This window comes from Schistocerca piceifrons, chromosome X, assembly GCF_021461385.2.
Source record: "Schistocerca piceifrons isolate TAMUIC-IGC-003096 chromosome X, iqSchPice1.1, whole genome shotgun sequence".
Lineage (NCBI taxonomy): Eukaryota > Metazoa > Arthropoda > Insecta > Orthoptera > Acrididae > Schistocerca > Schistocerca piceifrons.
In genome coordinates, this window is record NC_060149.1 from 793403679 (window position 1) to 793411784 (window position 8106).

General features: G+C 44.3%; 1 pseudogene; it reads left to right on the plus strand.

The window, feature by feature from the left end:
- Positions 1 to 407: 407 nt before the first annotated feature.
- On the plus strand, positions 408 to 525 carry LOC124723693 (annotated as a pseudogene).
- The last annotated feature ends 7581 nt before the right edge of the window (positions 526 to 8106 follow it).

The following is an 8106-nucleotide window of genomic DNA, read 5'->3' on the forward strand; positions in this document are numbered from 1 at the left end:
CAGACACTGCTGCTCAAATTGCTGCTGCAAGTGCAATACGATGCGCCAGAGCCATACGCGAAACACGATGGTCTTCCCTCTCGGTAGTGCCACGAGTGTGTCCGGAGCCCGGTCGCCTTGGGATCGTACATTCTCGTGACCACAGGTGGCAGGAATCATGTTCAGTGGCTACATTCCAGCCAAGTTTTTCTGCAGTACTGCAGAAGAAACATACAACTTCACGTACCCCTATTACGCGATGTCGTTCAAATTCAGTGAAGTATTGACAACAGCGTCTTTGTCGCCTTTAAAGGCATTCTTGACTAACACCAACTCACCACGTCCAATCTCAAAGGTAACTAAAGCTCACGACCGTTACGGCGTGTATTTAAAGCAAACTTGATTTGCTTCCACATAGTGTAGCTACTGCCAACGGCCTTGACGCAGTGGTAACACCGGTTCCCATCAGATTACCGAAGTTAAGCGCTGTCGGGCTGGGCTAGCACTTGGATGGGTGACCATCTAGTCAGCTGAGTGCTGTTGGCAAGCGTTGTGCACTTAGCCCCTGTGAGGCAAACTGAGGAGCTATTTGACTGATAAGTAGTGGTTCTGGTCTCGTAAACTGACATACGGACGGGAGAGTAGTGTGCTGACCACATGCCTCTACATATCCGCATCCAATGACGCCTGTGAAGCTGCATGGGCAGCTGTACCTGTACACGCCATCCAAGCTCTGTTTGACTAAATGCCCAGGCGTATCAAGGCCGTTACTATGGCCAGAGGTGGTTGTTCTCGGTACTGATTTCTCAGGATCTATGCACCCAAACTGCGTGCAAATGTAATCACATGTCAGTTGTAGTATAAAATATTTGTCCAATGAATACCCGTTTATCATCTGCATTTCTTATTGGTGTGGCAATTTTAATGGCCAGTAGTGTATATCCAGGTGGAGAATATTTTACTTTGGTGGAGATCTATGGTGCAAGCTTTCAAATAAAAAATGAAATGTATGGAGCGACCCTCAACTATGCACCCTCGGACTCAAAGTTGAAATATTAAAAGTTTGGGCAGGTTTCGTTGTTTAGGGGCTGGGATACGTAGTTGCCGCATTACGAGCCAAATACTGCTGAGTCTACAGTATACAATATCAATATACACATGAATCGAATGGTCAAAGGTTCCTGTCACAAGGCAATTACAAATTTTGAATGTTATACAGAAGTTTATAAATTAAAGATTGTAAATAAGTAAATTCTGCAGTTACTATTTTAACGACTTTAAATGATGGGTTCGATAGCAGAAGTACCTTTACACCGCGGCCGGTCGGTACCGTTGGGCCTGTTCAGGCGAAGTTTAGGTTAGTTTACGTTAGTGGATCTACTAGCGCCACTCTCATGCAGCTGGTGCGAAATTTGAATAGATACAGTCTTTCAGATGTACAAACACGCCTACCAACTTTCTTTTATGTCGCACAACTCCTTCTCGGTGTTGCGATTTTTCCCCCTTCAATGTTATATGCTATGCCTTTCTTTCGATTCGTCGAGGTCTGGTTCTTGATTTGATGCGCGGAAGTTCTTCACTTTAACGGCGTTTCGAATGCATGTGAAAATGAAAAAGGACATTTGAGCATTCTGTGGGTTATTACCCCCCAATTCCATTTGTTTTAGTTTCCTTTGCAGGCCCCTTAAATCGTCGGAAGAAAACACTAAACAATTTTTAGATTATGTACTGACTGTCCGTTGTGAGGTAACAGGCGAGTTGTGGTGCCCTGGAAATATTTTAAGTTAAGAGTTGGCGTCCACCTCTCGGGCCGCTCAGCAAGCGGCGGCTCGTTAGCAACCCCATGATACTGAACAAAGGCCGGACCACGTGGTCCAGCCGACAGCACGGCTGCGAATTTCGTGGCACTATGTCGATGAAGGAGACATGCCGGGAGTGCAACAGATCGCGGACTTTGTGAAACCTTAATGGCAGACATTTCACAGTTCGTATAGAAATTAATAGTAGCCAGATGAATCATGATACCTCAAAAGGAAACATGTACATTACGATTATTTGCACGACGAATCTGATCGTGTGATCAGATTTTCAATATCTTTATTATTTTAAAGTTTAGCATCTGACTAAATTATACAAGAAACACCCAGCAACGAATTTTCAAAATCTACGCCGTTCATCCGATTTTGTCGATCGACGCGTCTTTAGAAAACTATTAGTGTAAACCTAAATTGGTATAAATTACAGGCATGGAACTTGAATAGTACCGAGTGATAAAAAGTCAGTATAAATTTGAAAACTTAATAAACCACGGAATAATATAGATAGAGAGGTAAAAATTGACACACATGCTTGGAATGACATGGGGTTTTATTAGAACCACCCCATATTGCTAGACGCGTGAAAGATCTCTTGCGCGCGTCGTTTGGTGATGATCGTGTGCTCAGCCACAACTTTCGTCATGCTTGGCCTCCCAGGTCCCCAAATCTCAGTCCGTGCGATGATTGGCTTTGGGGTTACCTGAAGTCGCAAGTGTATCGTGATCGACCGACATCTCTAGGGATGCCGAAAGACAACATCCGACGCCAATGTCTCACCATAATTCCGGACGTGCTTTACAGTGCTGTTTAGACCATTATTCCTCGACTACAGCTATTGTTGAGGAATGATGGTGGACGTATTGAGCACTTCCTGTAACGAACATCGTCTTTGCTTTGTCTTACTTTGTTATGCTAATTATTGCTATTCTGATCAGGTGAAGCGCCATCTATCGGACATTTTTTGAAATTTTGTATTTTTTGGTTCTAATAAAACCCCATGTCATTCCAAGCATGTGTGTCAATTTGTACCTCTCTATCTACATTATTCCGTTATTTATTCAGTATTCAAATTTATACTGACTTTCTGATGACCCGGTACATCAGTTATTGTAGGTCAAAGTGGCCGATTACTACCGATCGCGTCAGGCCATAAGTACTCCATAGTTACACACACACACACACAAAAAGTTAGCAGCATGCTTATCAATCTCTTTATTCACTTATTTCTTTGTTTATATACGATATATACTATTCATGAAGAAATCTGTTAAATATGTACTGTGTTTTAGGAAGCACAGTGACTTTAGCCCACTGGCCTACCATTTGTTCTATTCCTTTGATATATGTTTATTTAATTTGTTTATGTATTTAATAACGTATGTTAGAGCGTGTTTATGGTCCAGCCGTAGGAATACTTATTTAATTTCAATTTATTTAAATGTAAATCTAGTATTTCGAATGTGTTTCATTATGTCTGTGAGTGTGCGTTGGCTTGGAGACAGGGTGACACTGCTCTAGCCAGTCACAGCGATCGTTCCGAAAAGGACACGTGGAAGTGGGGGAGGAGCATCGTTTCGAGAGAGGACAGAGCAGTTCTGGACAGTATGGGAGAGTACACGGGAGAGTCCTGGACAGTACGGCGTGACGGGTGCACAGTCGCGGGAAAGTGCTGGACGTGAAGGTGTGACGTACGGTCGCAGGAAAGACTTGGAGTGTGGAGCAGTTTTGCGCGTGATCGCGGGAGATAGAAATATTTCGTAGTGCCGACTTGTGCACTTGTGAGATTTCCGTGGCTTCTGCAGTGAAGACGTAGTATGCTTTTAGAAGCGAATATCTCGCGAACTATGTTGTTCATAACTAATTACGTGAAGTAGGAATATATTGTTTCCCTGTTATTCAACATACATTTTATTTAATTGTTGGACCACTGACACCAATAAGTGTTTTACAGTAATAAAGGGCATTCTTGAAGGTACTTCTGCTATCGTACCCATCATTTAAAGTCGTTAAAATAGTAACTGCAGAATTTACTTAATTTCAATCTTTAATTTATAAACTTCTGTATAACATTCACAATTTGCAATTGCCTTGTGACAGGAACCTTTGACCATTCGATTCATGTGTATATTGATATTGTATACTGTAGACTCAGCAGTATTTGGCTCGTAATGCGGCAACTACGTATCCCAGCCCCTAAACAACGAAACCTGCCCAAACTTTTAATATTTCAACTTTGAGTCCGAGGGTGCATAGTTGAGGGTCGCTCCACACATTTCATTTTTTATTTGAAAGCTTGCACCATAGATCTCCACCAAAGTAAAATATTCTCCACCTGGATATACACTACTGGCCAGTAAAATTGCCACACCAATAAGAAATGCAGATGATAAACGGGTATTCATTCTACAAATATTTTATACTACAACTGACATGTGATTACATTTGCACGCAGTTTGGGTTCTTAGATCCTGAGAAATCAGTACCGAGAACAACCACCTCTGGCCATAGTAACGGCCTTGATACGCCTGGGCATTGAGTCAAACAGAGCTTGGATGGCGTGTACAGGTACAGCTGCACATGCAGTTTCAACACAATACCACAGTTCATCAAGAGTAGGGACTGGCGTATTGTGACGAGCCAGTTGCTCGGCCACCATTGACCAGACGTTTTCAATTGGTGAGAGATCTCGAGAATGTGCTGGCCAGGGCAGCAGTCGAACATTTTCTGTATCCAGAAAGGCCCGAAAAGGGCCTGAACATGCGGTTGTGCATTATCCTGCTGAAATGTAGTGTTTCGCAGGGATCGAATGGAGGGTAGAGCCACGGGTCGTGACACATCTGAAATGTAACGTCCACTGTTCAAAGTGCCGTCAATGCGAAGAAGAGGTGACCGAGACGTGTAACCAATGGCGACCCATACCATCACGCCGGGTGATACGCCAGTATGGCTATGACGAATACACGCTTCCAATGTGCGTTCACCTCGATGTCGCCAAACACGGATGCGACCATCATGACGCTGTAAACATAACCTGGATTCATCCGAAAAAATGACGTTTAGCCATTCGTGCACCCAGGTTTGTCGTTGAGTACACCATCGCATGCGCTCCTGTCTGTGATGCAGCGTCAAGGGTAACAGCAGCCATGGTCTCCGAACTGATAGTCCATGCTGCTGCAAACGTCGTCGAACTGTTCGTGCAGATGGTTGTTGTCTTGCAATCGTCCCCATCTGTTGACTCAGGGATCGAGACGTGGCTGTACGATCCGTTACAGGCACGCGGATAATATGTCTGTCATCTCGATTGCTAGTGATACGAGGCCGTTGGGATCCAGCGCGGCGTTCCGTATTACCCTCCCGAACCCACCGATTCGATATTCTGCTAACAGTTATTGGATCTCGACCAACGCGAGCAGCAATGTCGCGATACGATAAACTGCAATCGCGATAGGCCACGATCCGACCTTTATCAAAGTCGGACACGTGATGGTACGCATTTCTCCTCCTTACAGAGGCATCACAACAACGTTTCACCAGGAAAAGCCGGTCAACTGCTGTTTGTGTATGAGAAATCGGTTGGAAACTTTCCACATATCAGCAAGCTGTAGGTATCACCACCTGCGCCAGCCTTGTGTGAATGCTCTGAAAAGCTTATCATTTGCATGCCACAGCATCTTCTTCTTGTCGCGTCTGTAGCACGTTATCTTCGTCGTGTAGCAATTTTAATGCCCAGTAGTGTGTAACCCCGGGTTTATTGTTTCCTGTTAAAGTTTCGTGAGTGCACGTTCTTAGAAGAATGATCCAGTAAGTTGCTGCCTCTTACGTATATCCCGAGAAACGATAGTGGACGTAAAATCAGAGAGATTAGACCTGGCACGGGGACTTAACAACAAACAATCTTCTTCCCACGTGCCATTTCCGTCTGAAACAGGAAAGGAAGAAGTGACAGTAGCACACCATAAGGGGGCTGCTGGAGCACAGCTGTAGGTAGACATATAGAGTAATCAGAGAATAGGCGGCACCTGTGGACCTGTCGGTGCGAGCCATGTCCATTTACCGGCGACGACACTAGTAATAGTAATGAATATTACTTGCGGTATGAATATTCGTATATGTAGCACTTTTTATGTGTACGAAAGTTTTAAGAATGTTAGCAAAATGAAGACATAATTTCGATTACTGTACAGTTTTTTCTCTTCAAGAGAGATAGGGGAATGTTTATTGATTAGCGTTTGGGAACAGATCGTCATCCGGGCATCCTGATTTAGATTCTTCATGTTTTGGCCAAATCACTTCCTTCGGTGGGCCACGCCCAGTTCCTTCTCTTTCCCTCTGCAAACGAGATAGTGCTGACTCTATTGATCTCAAGTCGGTGAAACGTTAACTTTTCTTTCTTTTTACAGATTTCATTGTCCTCATAAAAGAGGTAATCCATTAATAGTGATTCACCAACTTCGAATAGCTATATTTCTGTATTAGAATCCAGCCTATTACCTCGGCGAACTGGACTGATGAAATCGTCTCGAATTATCAGGCAAGTGGAAGCGTCATCTTGAAGAAACGTTTAAACGACATTCCTTCGGTTATCTTAAAGTCTGAAGGTTTTAAAAATTAGCTGGAGCGCTGTTTTTAAGACGACGCTGCCATTCTGTTGATAAACTAAGAAGATATCTTGGACGATATTTTTGTCAATTATTTTTTTGCTTTTGCTTTGATATCTTCCCTGGTTAAGTTCGGTGTTTCATGATTTGTGACTTTTTGCTCTTTCTACTAAGGTCGTCATTTAATCTAAAGTAGAAAAACGTGATGGTTACCTGTGTAAGTATTGAGTACACCTTGTTCCATCTATATGTTATCATATTTTAACTGTTACGTTTCTTCTTAAGCGGTAATTGGGAACTAGCATGGAAATAGTCTAGAGATGTGTGGATATCTGCCAAAGAACCACAATCGGACATGCACGGCGTACGAGACCGATAGACATCAATAGGGCGCACATATTTCATCCGGATCTGGGACACCTCTTTGCCGGCGGGTCTAGGCGCTTCAGTCTGGAACCGCGTGACCGCTACGGTCGCAAGTTCGAATCCTGCCTCGGGCATAGATGTGTGTGATGTCCTTAGGTTAGTTAGGTTTAAGTAATTCTAAGTTCTAGTCCGCCACTCGTGGTCTCGCGGTAGCGTTCTCGCTTCCCGAGCACGGGGTCCCGGGTTCGATTCCCGGCGGGATCAGGGATTTTCACCTGCCTCGAGATGACTGGGTGTTTGTGTTGTCTTCATCATTTCATCATCATCATCCAGGAAAGTGGCGACATTGGACTGAGCAAAGATTGGGTAATTGTACGGGCGCTGCTAACCACGCAGTTGAGCGCCCCACAAACCAAACGTCATCATCATCATCATCTAAGTTCTAGGGGACTTTGACTACAGATGTTAAGTCCCATAGTCCTCAGAGCCAGCCACACCTCTTTGTCTAGTGAGCTACGTGCTCTCCGCGTTAAGTTATATGAGCATGTTGCTAAATTTCTATTAGTAATATGTAGTTATAAACGTTCACTGCCGGACCACCAGCAGCTCGTGGTCTTGTGGTTAACGTTGCTGGTTCTATTGCGTGGTTCCGGGTTCGATTCGCGGCTGGTCGGAGGTTTTCTCAGCTCGAAACTGTGTGTGTGCGTGTTTTGTCCTCATCATCATTTCATTATTATTGACGCCAAAGTTGCCGAAGTGACGACAAATACACTGATGATCCAAATCATTATGACCACCTGCTTAGTAATTTGATTGTCCCTCTTTGGAATGAAATACATCACTGATTCTACGTATCATGGATCCCACAGTTTGTTTACAGGATTGTGGAGGTATGTGGCATTAGATGTCTACGCACAAGTCACGTAATTCGCGTATATAACGGGCCGCTGATTTGTGTACGCGGTAATGACGCCCAATAGCGACCCTGCTACGTTCCATTGGATTTACACCAGGTGAATTTGGTCGCCGAGACATCGACATGAGTTCATGTAATGCTCCTCAAACCAATGTAGCACGGTCCTGGCTCCGAGACACTGAAAATTATACTGCTGAAACATGACATCGCCGTCTAGCATGAAGGGATGCAGGCGGGTCGCAGCTGTTAGCGTGTCTTCGACTACTACCACAGGTCCCATGCAAGCAAAGGAGAATGTCTCCCACAGTATAATACTGTTCCGCGGCGCGCTGCACGATTCGAACCACCGTTCACCTCGATGACAGCGGTTGTGGAGACGACCATCGACCTTGTGTAGCAAAAATGTGATTCACCCGAAGAGCTGACACGT